The sequence below is a fragment of the Panthera uncia genome, assembly GCF_023721935.1.
Source record: "Panthera uncia isolate 11264 chromosome C1 unlocalized genomic scaffold, Puncia_PCG_1.0 HiC_scaffold_4, whole genome shotgun sequence".
NCBI classification, from domain to species: Eukaryota; Metazoa; Chordata; class Mammalia; order Carnivora; family Felidae; genus Panthera; species Panthera uncia.
Window position 1 is genome coordinate 73,174,112 of NW_026057585.1, and position 10,020 is coordinate 73,184,131.

Below are 10,020 nucleotides of genomic sequence, written 5' to 3' on the forward strand. Positions count from 1 at the left end.
AGGCTTAAGAGCAACTGAGGACAGAAAGAACCAGTACCTCTAGAAGGCTGTGGAATCACAGCACAGAGAAAAGACAGGTTGGATTAATGACCAACTTCCTAACAATAACAGCCTTTATCTAGGAGCTCAGACAGAGCCTGGAATTTCTCAGCCACGTAACTTCCTGGAACCATTTTTATTTGGTATTTTACGGAAGGGAAAAGAGAAGAAGTGTCTTACTAAACAGTGAGATTTGGGTTCAGCACTCCTCTGCAAAGCCCTGAGACCACCAGAATCTGAGCGGCCAGTCTGGTTTGGGCCCTGTGAGTTACAGAGGAGGCAGTAAGGAGGCTGGTCTATGGCCTGGGCCTGTGAGGACCCCACTGCACACATCATTCCATAAATGTCTACTGAGAATTCCTGTGTTCCAGGTATGGTGAGGGGCTGGGCATGAAATGAAGAATGCAGAGTCAGTTCCAACCTTCTGGAGCTTATCATCAGGGAAGACAGGCACAGAAGCAGATGTGCACACGAGGTGGTAAGTATAACGAGGAAAGGATGTGCCCAGGCCACAAGGGGAGCACAAGGAGGGACACTTAACCTGTCCTGGGTGAGGGTGGAAGACAAGGGATCAGGGAAACTGTGGCTTAACTGATGAGCAGGAGTTAACCTGGTGAGGCAGGAGGAGGAGTCAGAAGAAGTTCCAGGCGTGAGCAGAGGCAGATGCATAAAGTTCCCATAAAGTGGAAAAAATTACAAGTAGTTTCGTGTTTAATTACACTTCAAGAGGCTGGGGAGTATCCGGGATTATTAGGTGTGTGTTGTGTGTTAGGCACTGCAATAAAACACTCACATACCAAACACATTATTTCAGATCATTAACTCACTGTGTGACCTTGAGTGAGTGAATGCCCTTCTCTGGGCCTCACTAGTAAAATGAAGACTAGATGAATTCCAAGGTGCCATCTCATCTCGGGTCTGGCATGACCTGAGGGGCAGGCATTCTAATCTATGGTCTGTCTGCCACGTTTACAGAAACACTGGTCAGGTTAATGGAGCACCATGGCCCGGCTTTCCCAAGCTACAGGCAGCGTATTCAGCAGGAAGTAAATTCTGTTCGTCTTGAAAATGTTTACCAAGCATCTAATGTGTGCAGGATTCAGAAAAGACAAAGATTAAACTTGCTGTCTGGCAGGGTGGGCTACGATAAATGCCATTGGCAAGGGTCAGATGGTGAGCTGTAGGGAGCTCAGGGTTGGGAGAGATCAGAGCCAGCTTGGCTTCCTGGAGGAGAAGGCATTTGTGATGGGCCCAGGGTGCACAGATTGTCAGGGAAGAGGCTGAGCAGAGGCATTCCAGGCAAGGGAAGCAGCAAGAGCCCGACAAGCCAATCAACAACAGTACTTCCGCATCCCCCACCAACTGCCCCACTCCCCCCTGCACGTCCTCTGCTCACCCCACCCTACCCACTCTCAGGATTCTTAACTGACAGTTGAGACTCTCCAGAACAAAGCCTCCTTCTCTCTGTCCAGCTCACTGACCCATGTTGCTCCTACGTAAACCTCTGCTCCAGCCACACAAAGCTACCTGCCATTTCTTAAATGCTCCCTCAGTTTTCTGTCCCTATCTCACTCTGCATTTCCAGACAAAGCCCCCTTCCCCAATATTCTCTCCTCTGCCTCTCACTTTCCTACCCATCATTCAAGGTCCACCTAGAATAGCACCTCCTCTATAAATCTGCAAGTCTATAAATCTACAAAGCCTCCCTGAATCTCTTCCAAACACTGCAACATTTTGACTGCATTTCCCTCCTGGCACTGAGCCCTTCCTGCCTTGTACTGTAATAATACCTTTCCTTGTGAACCGTAAGCTCTGTGAGGGGAATGCCATGCCATGTGGGTGTCTCTCCCAAGGGTCTTGCACAGGGGCACTCAGTGACAGACCGGATGGGCAGCTCCCGGGCACACGCACAGGCCGTGAGCAAAGTGGTCAGAGGGAGAGGTTAAACAAACCTGCGCTTTGACCGGCATTTAAGGGGACCCGGAGTTCTGTCACCATTGGCTATCCAGCCGGCATCATTGCCCTAGACTTAGGTGAGGCATGGAGCTCGCCAACAGCCCCCGCAGCTCGCTCTGTCATCCGGTCCTCGTAATTGCTTCCAGGACGTTCAGGGCTCCTGGTGAGTCTGATCAGAAAATTTCCAACCATTCTTCTGATGCTAAACTTAGTATGCAGATGAAATCTGTGTAAAGTGCCCATTTAATGATCTTAGGCGGCCTCGAAGCCGAAAAGGAGTCACAAAGGGCCAACAACCAAAAGAAGGTGTGAAAGGGAAAACATCCACATCAAGAAGGAGACGAAGAGTCTGACGCATCTCAGTGCCCCCCACCCCAGCCCACCCCCACTTTCTTTAAGCACCAGAAGCCATCTCTTCCCTTTCCTTCACCAACTCTCCCTTGGGGCCGCTGTCCCCCCAACAGTGAAAATAAAATGTCAGACTGTGAAAGTAGACAACTATTCCCTTGATTGTCAGTCCTGAAACAAGCATTCTTTCCTGCGGTCCCTTATGGAGGGCTCTGCCAGGTTCATTCCTTAATGTAATATATAAAACAGCAGGCTTGGGGTTTGCTAGCATTCCTTCTTAAAAAAAAAAAATTTTTTTTTTTTTTTTTGCCGATTTTCTTCCCTCTCTGTTACCGCTGCACTTTTGGCCTTCTGCCCCTGTGAGACCCCTTCCAAGGGTGTCCTCACAGCCCAAACCCACTGTCCATCTGCCTCTTGGTTTGAAAACTCCTTACATCTCCTTTTTAGAAATTCCAACTTGAAACAATGAAACCTGTGATGCGCTGTGCCCTGGGGCACTGAGTGGAATAAAAGGGAAGTGTTCCCCTAAGGTACCACAATGTGATATACTTCATACAGAGATATTCAGCAAGTGCCAGCACAGAGGAGGCAGCAATGAACTCTTCCTGGAAAGTGTCAGAGAAGTTTTGACCTGGAGATAAATAGAAGCAGGAATCCAAGAGATGATAGATGCCCTTTTTTTTTTTTTTTATTTTCTTGGCAAACATGCAGGGAGAGCTCCCTCCTAAGAAGTCTTGTCTGGGACATTGGAGCTACAGGTGTGAATAAGGTCCCTAATCCCAAGAAACTTTCAGCCTAGAAAAGGAATTTCGAAATGTACCCTAATGACGGCAAGACCACCACATATCATGCCATGGAGTTACAGAACAAACCGTCAGCGGAGTTCACAGAGACTGTTTAAGAGAACGTTTCTCCCTGGATGGAACACGCAGAATTCTAAGATGGCCCCCCAAGACTCCCAGCCCCTGGTCCATGCATCCTGCATAATCAGAGACAGTGCATCTGATAAATTTTACTCCTGAGGTTAGGTTTATGTAATGTGGCACGGTTGCCCTCGAGTAGGGAGGCTACCTGGGCTGGCCTGACCTAATGACAAGTTTTGTAAAAGCTCAGAGTTTTCTCTGACTGTTGGAAGAATCAGAGAGATTGAAAGAGTGAGCAGGATTCAATGTGAAAGAGATTCTCTGTTGATGAGACGGAAGGGGGGCCATGTGGCAAGGACCTGAAAACAGTCCCCAGTTGACAGCCAGCAAGGCAATGGGGACCTCAGTCCTACAACCATAGAGAAAGGAATTCTGTCAAGGAGCTGAAGGAGCTTGTGGAACACACTTCCTTAGTCAAGCCTCCACATAACAAGGTAACCGGCCAACGCTTTGACTTTAGCCATCCGGTACTCTGAGCAGAGAACCCGGCCACACCACTCCACTCCAGGCTTCAGACCCACAGAACTGTGAGCTAATCAATGGTGGTGTTTTAAACTAAGTTTGTGGTAATGTGTTATGAAGCAATAGGCACTTTCAGCACTGTCCTCTTGTTGGCTGTTTACATCCCAGCTTCCCAAACTGTGGGCTCCTTGGATTCAGGCCGTTATCTAACTATCCTTGTAAACTTAGGCTACTGATAAGACGGGTACTCCCTAAAATTCCATCAAATGAATGTTTAAAGGAGACTCCGGGATGCAGATCAGGATCTGAATACACTCTGTGCATTCCCTCCTCCCAGAGATGGGGAGACTGATCCCAAGCCCAATGCTCAGACAAGCGGGACCCGGAAAGTTACCATGTTTTAAGTAATACCCACACCCTTCTCCGCAGGGCTCTTGGGATTTATATTTCACCAAAGATCTCAGCTATAGGTGAAAGCCAAATGTATTTCAAGTCCTTGAACCTCATCTATTCATTTCCTGTGAAACATTGTTTTTAATATGAGATAAAAAAATAACACAATGAACACTTGTATACCCTCCACCTAGCTAGCAAATAGTCAAAACTCCCTGCTTACTCTCCCTGATGGCTTTCCCAGCCCCAGGCCCCTAGAGATCACCACTCCCTGGAATTTGTTACTGTTTCCACGGTTGTCTTTATATTCTCCTACATGTGTATGTGTGTCCCTCAACAAAATTGATGACGTTTTGCTTATTTTTAAACTTTATATAAATGGCAACATACTGCTTATCCTTTTTTTGTTATGCTATTTCTAAGCTGTTTTCATGTTATTACATGTAGCTCTAGATCGGGGGTTGGCAAATTTTTCTATGAATGGCCAGAGAGTCAATATTTTAGGCTTTGCAGGCCATAAGCCCACTGTAGCACAAAAGCAGCCCATAGATAACCTGACTGGGTTCCAACGGACTTTTATTTTCATATAAGTTGCATGTGTCATGAAAATATTAGTCTTCTTTTGATTTTTTTTTCAACCATTTGAAAATGTAAAAATCATTCTTACTTTCTGGGTCATACACAAAGAGAAGATCAGGCCAGATTTGGCCTAAGGACCCATTGTTTGTCAATCTTGCTTTAGATCATTCATTCTTTATTTATTTTTTTTTTTAAGTTTACTCACTTATTTTTTGAGAGAGAGTGAAAGAGAGTGCTCATGAATGCACATAATGGAGGGGCAGACAGAGAATCCCAAGCAGGCTCCACACTGTCAGCACAGAGCCTGACATGGGCCTCAATCTCACGAACTGTGAGATCATGACCTGAGCCGAAATCAACAGTCAGATGTTCAACCGACTGAGCCACCCAGGTGCCCCTAGATCATTCATTCTTATTGCTATAGAATATTCTGTTGATTTTATACCCATTAAAAAAATTACCAAATATTTACCAGGCTCAAGAAATATAGTAAGCACTGTTTTAGATCAGACATTGGTCCTGCTCCTAAGAAATTTACCGTGTAAGTAGGCAAGATAAGACTTGTTAACTGATGATGAGGTAGAAAGTGAGAAAGACCCTAACAGATGTTTGAATAGCCTGCCACGAGGGCCAACAGGAATGGAAGCAGGAGAGCTCATTTCATATACGACCAGTGGTTGAGAAAATGGGCTCTAGAGACAGGCGACCTGGGTTCCCATCCTGACTCCACAATTTCCTAGCTGTGTGACCTTGGACAAGTTTCCTTACCTTTCTGTGCCTCAGTTTTCTCACTTGGGAGACGCAAATTATAGTCATGTTTACTGCGTAGGTTAGGAAAATTAAATTGTCACAAGAATTAAGACAGTACGTGTAAAGCATGTGGAAAAGTGCCTGATTCATAGTAAGCATTACATAAATGTTATTTTTTTATTATTCAAGCTGGAAGATCATGGAAGGTTTTGTGGAGGCTGTATTAAATCAGAGTCTTAAAAGATGGGTAGAATAAGGACATAGAGAAATGGAGAGGGAGGCATTTTAGAAGACAGGGCAGTACATGGAAAAGCCCAGAATAGCAAAGGACAAGTGTAGAAAACTACAAGTGAACCATATAAAGGAGAATGGAGACAAATGAATTTAGAAAGGAAAGTTGTGGCCAGATGATGGAGAGTCTTAATTTCAAGGTTAAAGCATTGGACTTGTCCTGTAGGTACTGAGGACTTATTAAGTTTTAGGATCTGGGGACTGACATGATGCTTCCTGTTCCTGGCAGCTGCAGGAGACAAGTTTGACAGAAGAGTCAGAATTACATTACAATTCAGGTTGCCTGGGTGGCTCAGTCTGGTGGGCATCCGACTTTGGCTCAGGTCATGATCTCATGGTTCATGAGTTCAAGCCCTGCGTTGGTCTCTGTGCTGACAGCTCAGAGCCTGGAGCCTGTTTCAGATTCTGTGTGTCCCTCTCTCTCTGCCTCTCCCCCGCTCATGCTCCGTTTCTCTCAAAAATAAACAAACATTAAACAAAATAATAAATTAAAAAAATAAGAATTACGTTACCACTCCAACAGTCCAGAGAATGAGGCCTCGACTAGGGAAGGTAAGGGTACTTTGGAAATGGATTGGATATGGAGGACAGGGAGGCATTTTAAAAAGTATTACCATGATGGGGCACCTGGGTGGCTCAGTCGGTTGAGCGCCTGTCTCTTTATTTTGGCTCAGGTCGTGATCCCAGGGTCTTGGGATCAAGCCCCATGTCGGGCTCTGTGCTGAGAGTGTGGAGCCTGCGTGGGATTCTCTCTCTCTCTCTTGGGATTCTCTCTCTCACCCTCTGCCCCTCCCCTTCTCACATGTATGCTCTCCCTCTCAAAAAAATTTTTTTTGAACTAAAAAAGAAAAAGCACTACCATGGCTTTAAGACTGGGTAACTGGGAGGATGGCCATGCCATTGCCTGAAACAGGGGACACAGATAGAAAGAAAAGGTTCAGGATGGAGAGTCATGATTTTGGTTTGTAACCCACGAAGTTTAAGGACTCCGTATGGAATTGACTAAAGGAACTGGGGCTGAGAACAAAAAGTGTTGGGGAGAGGGCTGACGATCTAGACTAAAAGCTTTGGGTTAATCCTTCCAACAACTTGACGTGATTGGTACGTGATTATCCCCCCTTCTATTCTAGAGAGGAAGAGACTGAAACCAGAGAAGTTAAGGCTAACCCCACAGTTCATAATCAACCACCCCGCTCTACTGCCACTGCAGCTGGCTTCTCAGGGCTTCACCCTGGGACAGTCCCCCAGGGCCTTACTCAGAGACTATCTGATGCAATTCCAGGAAGCCTGGACTATCTACCTTCCTGACTTTAGCAAATTAGAAGCAGGTATGAAGGGGATGGACATAATGACAGCAAGAAAAGTGGCAGCTAAAAACCAGAAACTTTAAGAAACCATCTTGAGAATCCGGAAAGCATAGTATTCTGGGGCCATTTGTTAAGGCCCTTCACTCTTCAAAGAGTCCTTCACTCTTCAATAGTCCAAGAGGATTTCTAAATAATAAAGCCTGATACTGCTACCAATTCATGTTCATAATGAATCACGAAAATAATTTTTTTCTGTATACTTAGGATGGCTAAGAGGTTTCTAATACACCTTTAGAAGATTTTCATCTGGTATGGATACTTCTTCTTTTTTCTTTTTCTTTTCTTTTCTTTTGAGAGGGAGAGAGAGAGAACACGACTGGGGCAGAGGGGCAGAGGGGCAGAGGGGGAGAGAGAGAGAGAGAGAGGGAGAGAGAGAGAGAGAGAGAATTCTGAGCAGGATTTACACTCAGCGTGGAGCCTGATGCCGGGCTCGTGACCCAGGATCATGACCCCAGCCAAAATCAAGAGTCTGACACTCAACTGACTGAGCCACCCAGGTGCCCCACTTTCCTTTTCTAATGTTAAAGGAACAGACTTTCAGCACTCTGGGGGAACTCCTCTTCAAAAGCAGCTTTGCCGACAGCAGAGGTTTTGAGGTTTTGATTCGATTGTTTCTCCTCTCACTGTCTAAAGAACTCCACAAATATGTGAAGGATACCCTTTAGAGGACCCTCTGCCAGGATCCCCAGGCCTACTCAGTCTGTCATAGCAACTCCTTCCCTTCCTCTCATCTTCCTCCCTGACTTGCTTCGCAGAAAATAGGCAATAAGAGGTAACAGCGTGCCGGGGTCAGAAGGAGCAGTAGCATCCACAGCAAACGTGAGCAAAATCCTCGGGACACAGGGCCCAGTGGAAATAAAGGAATAAAACACTTGCCGTCAGATGGTGAGGCGATACCAAATTAGGAATAAAAAGACCAGAGTCATCTGTGTCCCAGCGCTGCTGCTTAGCTGCCCTGCACTCTCCTGTTATTATCCCTCGGCCTGGAATGCCAGTGCCTTGTGAACATACCCCTCAAGGCCTGGCTTGGGTCTTGAGAGCTCCTTCTGAACCACAAATCTGATTAAGTTACTCCCCTCTTTAACACTTTAATAACTTCTCAGTGCCTGTACCAAGGGTATTTGTGAACCTTGTGGTCTCAAGGTTCCCCTTTCCACTCTGAAAAATTATTGAGGACCTCTAAGGGGCTTTTTTATGTGCAGTTTGTTGCTTCTGTCAATATTTACCATGTCAGAAATTAAAACTGAGAAATTTCTAAATCTGTATTAATTCATTTAAAAATTACAATAATCAACCCATTATGCTAACATAAACACATTTTTTAAAAGTGTTTATTTCTTTTTGAGAGAGAGAGAGAGAGAGAGAGAGAGAGACAGAGCGTGAGCAGGGGAGGGGCAGAGAGAGAGAGACACAGAATCCGAAGCAGGCTCCAGGTTCTGAGCTGTCAGCACAGAGCCCGATGTGGGGCTTAAACTCAAACCATGAGATCATGACCTGAGCCGAAGTCAGAGGCTTAACCGACTGAGCCACCCAGGCAACCCATCATAAACACATTTTTAATGAAAATTATCTATATTTTCCACACACACACACAAAAATATTAATGAGAAGAGTAGCATCTTACATTCGTGCAAATCTCTTTAACGCCTGGCTTAAAAGAAGACATCTGGATCCTAAAGTCTGTTTCTGCATTTAAGCTGTTGCAATATCATATGTCCTATATTTTATGGAATACTTCGCTGTACACTCGTGAGAGAATGGGTGGAAAAAGCAAACTACATTTAGCATTACTCTGGAAGTAATTGGGAGCTCACGGACCCGGGAAAGGATCTGAGGGACACCCAGGGGTGCCAGGACCAGATGATGAAAACCACTGGCCTACAAGGTAAATTCTAAGGTCGACATACAAGGACATCCAATGTCATTCTAGATCGACAAGACCTCGTCCCAGGTTCTGGCTTCCTCTACCTGTCTAGCTTCAGCGGCATCATCACCATTCCCGCGTGTCTCCCCCACACTCCTGTCACACCACTCACACCAGCCAGTCATACGGTGTCATGTCTTTATGCCTTTGCATACAACCTTCTCTCCGCCCGAAATTAGCTTTCCCCTTGCAGGCTCTTTCAAAAGCCAACTTGGATGTGTCGCGCCTCCTGTGACCCACCAGGAACAGAGCTGACCACTCCCTGCAGGCAGAGCACAGGCTTCGATCAATGTCCACGACTGAGTCATTCACTGGCTGGGTGACCTTGGACAAGGGGTTTCACCTCACTCTAGGTATTATCCGGGCTGGATGCGGCTGTTAACCCAGAGGGGTGTAGCAGAGGGCTAGTGGGCACTGAAAGAATGACCTGGCTCAATGCGGGCATGTTGAATGGGTGAGCCATGAGGGGACCGTGGGAGCTTATACTTAACTGAGCATCTACTTACCAGGTCCCTGCACTGTCCCGTGGGCTTTACAAGCATGAACCTCACGCCAGCCCCTTGGATGAGAGATGAGAACCCTGGGGGAGAGGAGCGAGGTCACTCGCTCAAGGTCATCCATCACACAGCTGGTCAGCAGCAGGGCGGGGACTCGAGCCCCGGGGTGCCTCCTCTGCGCCAGAGGCGACGCCCTGCGTCAGCAGGGCCTCGGGAACGAGACCTGGCGGCTCTTGGGCCCACCGTGTCGCCCACGGGCGCCTGCGCCGCCTCGGAGCGGGTGACCGGCGGCGGAAGGACTCGAACCCGAGCACGCAGCCTTCGCCGGGCCTCAGTTTACCCGTCCGGGAGATGCGGCGCGGAGAGACGGGCGCGGCGCGGGAGGGCGGGAGGCGGCCGGGACTAGCGGAGCCGGGCCGCTCGGTGGCGCCCTCCCCGCGCAGCCCCGCCCCGCCCCCCGCGCGCGGGCCCAACGGCCGCGGCGCGCGCCA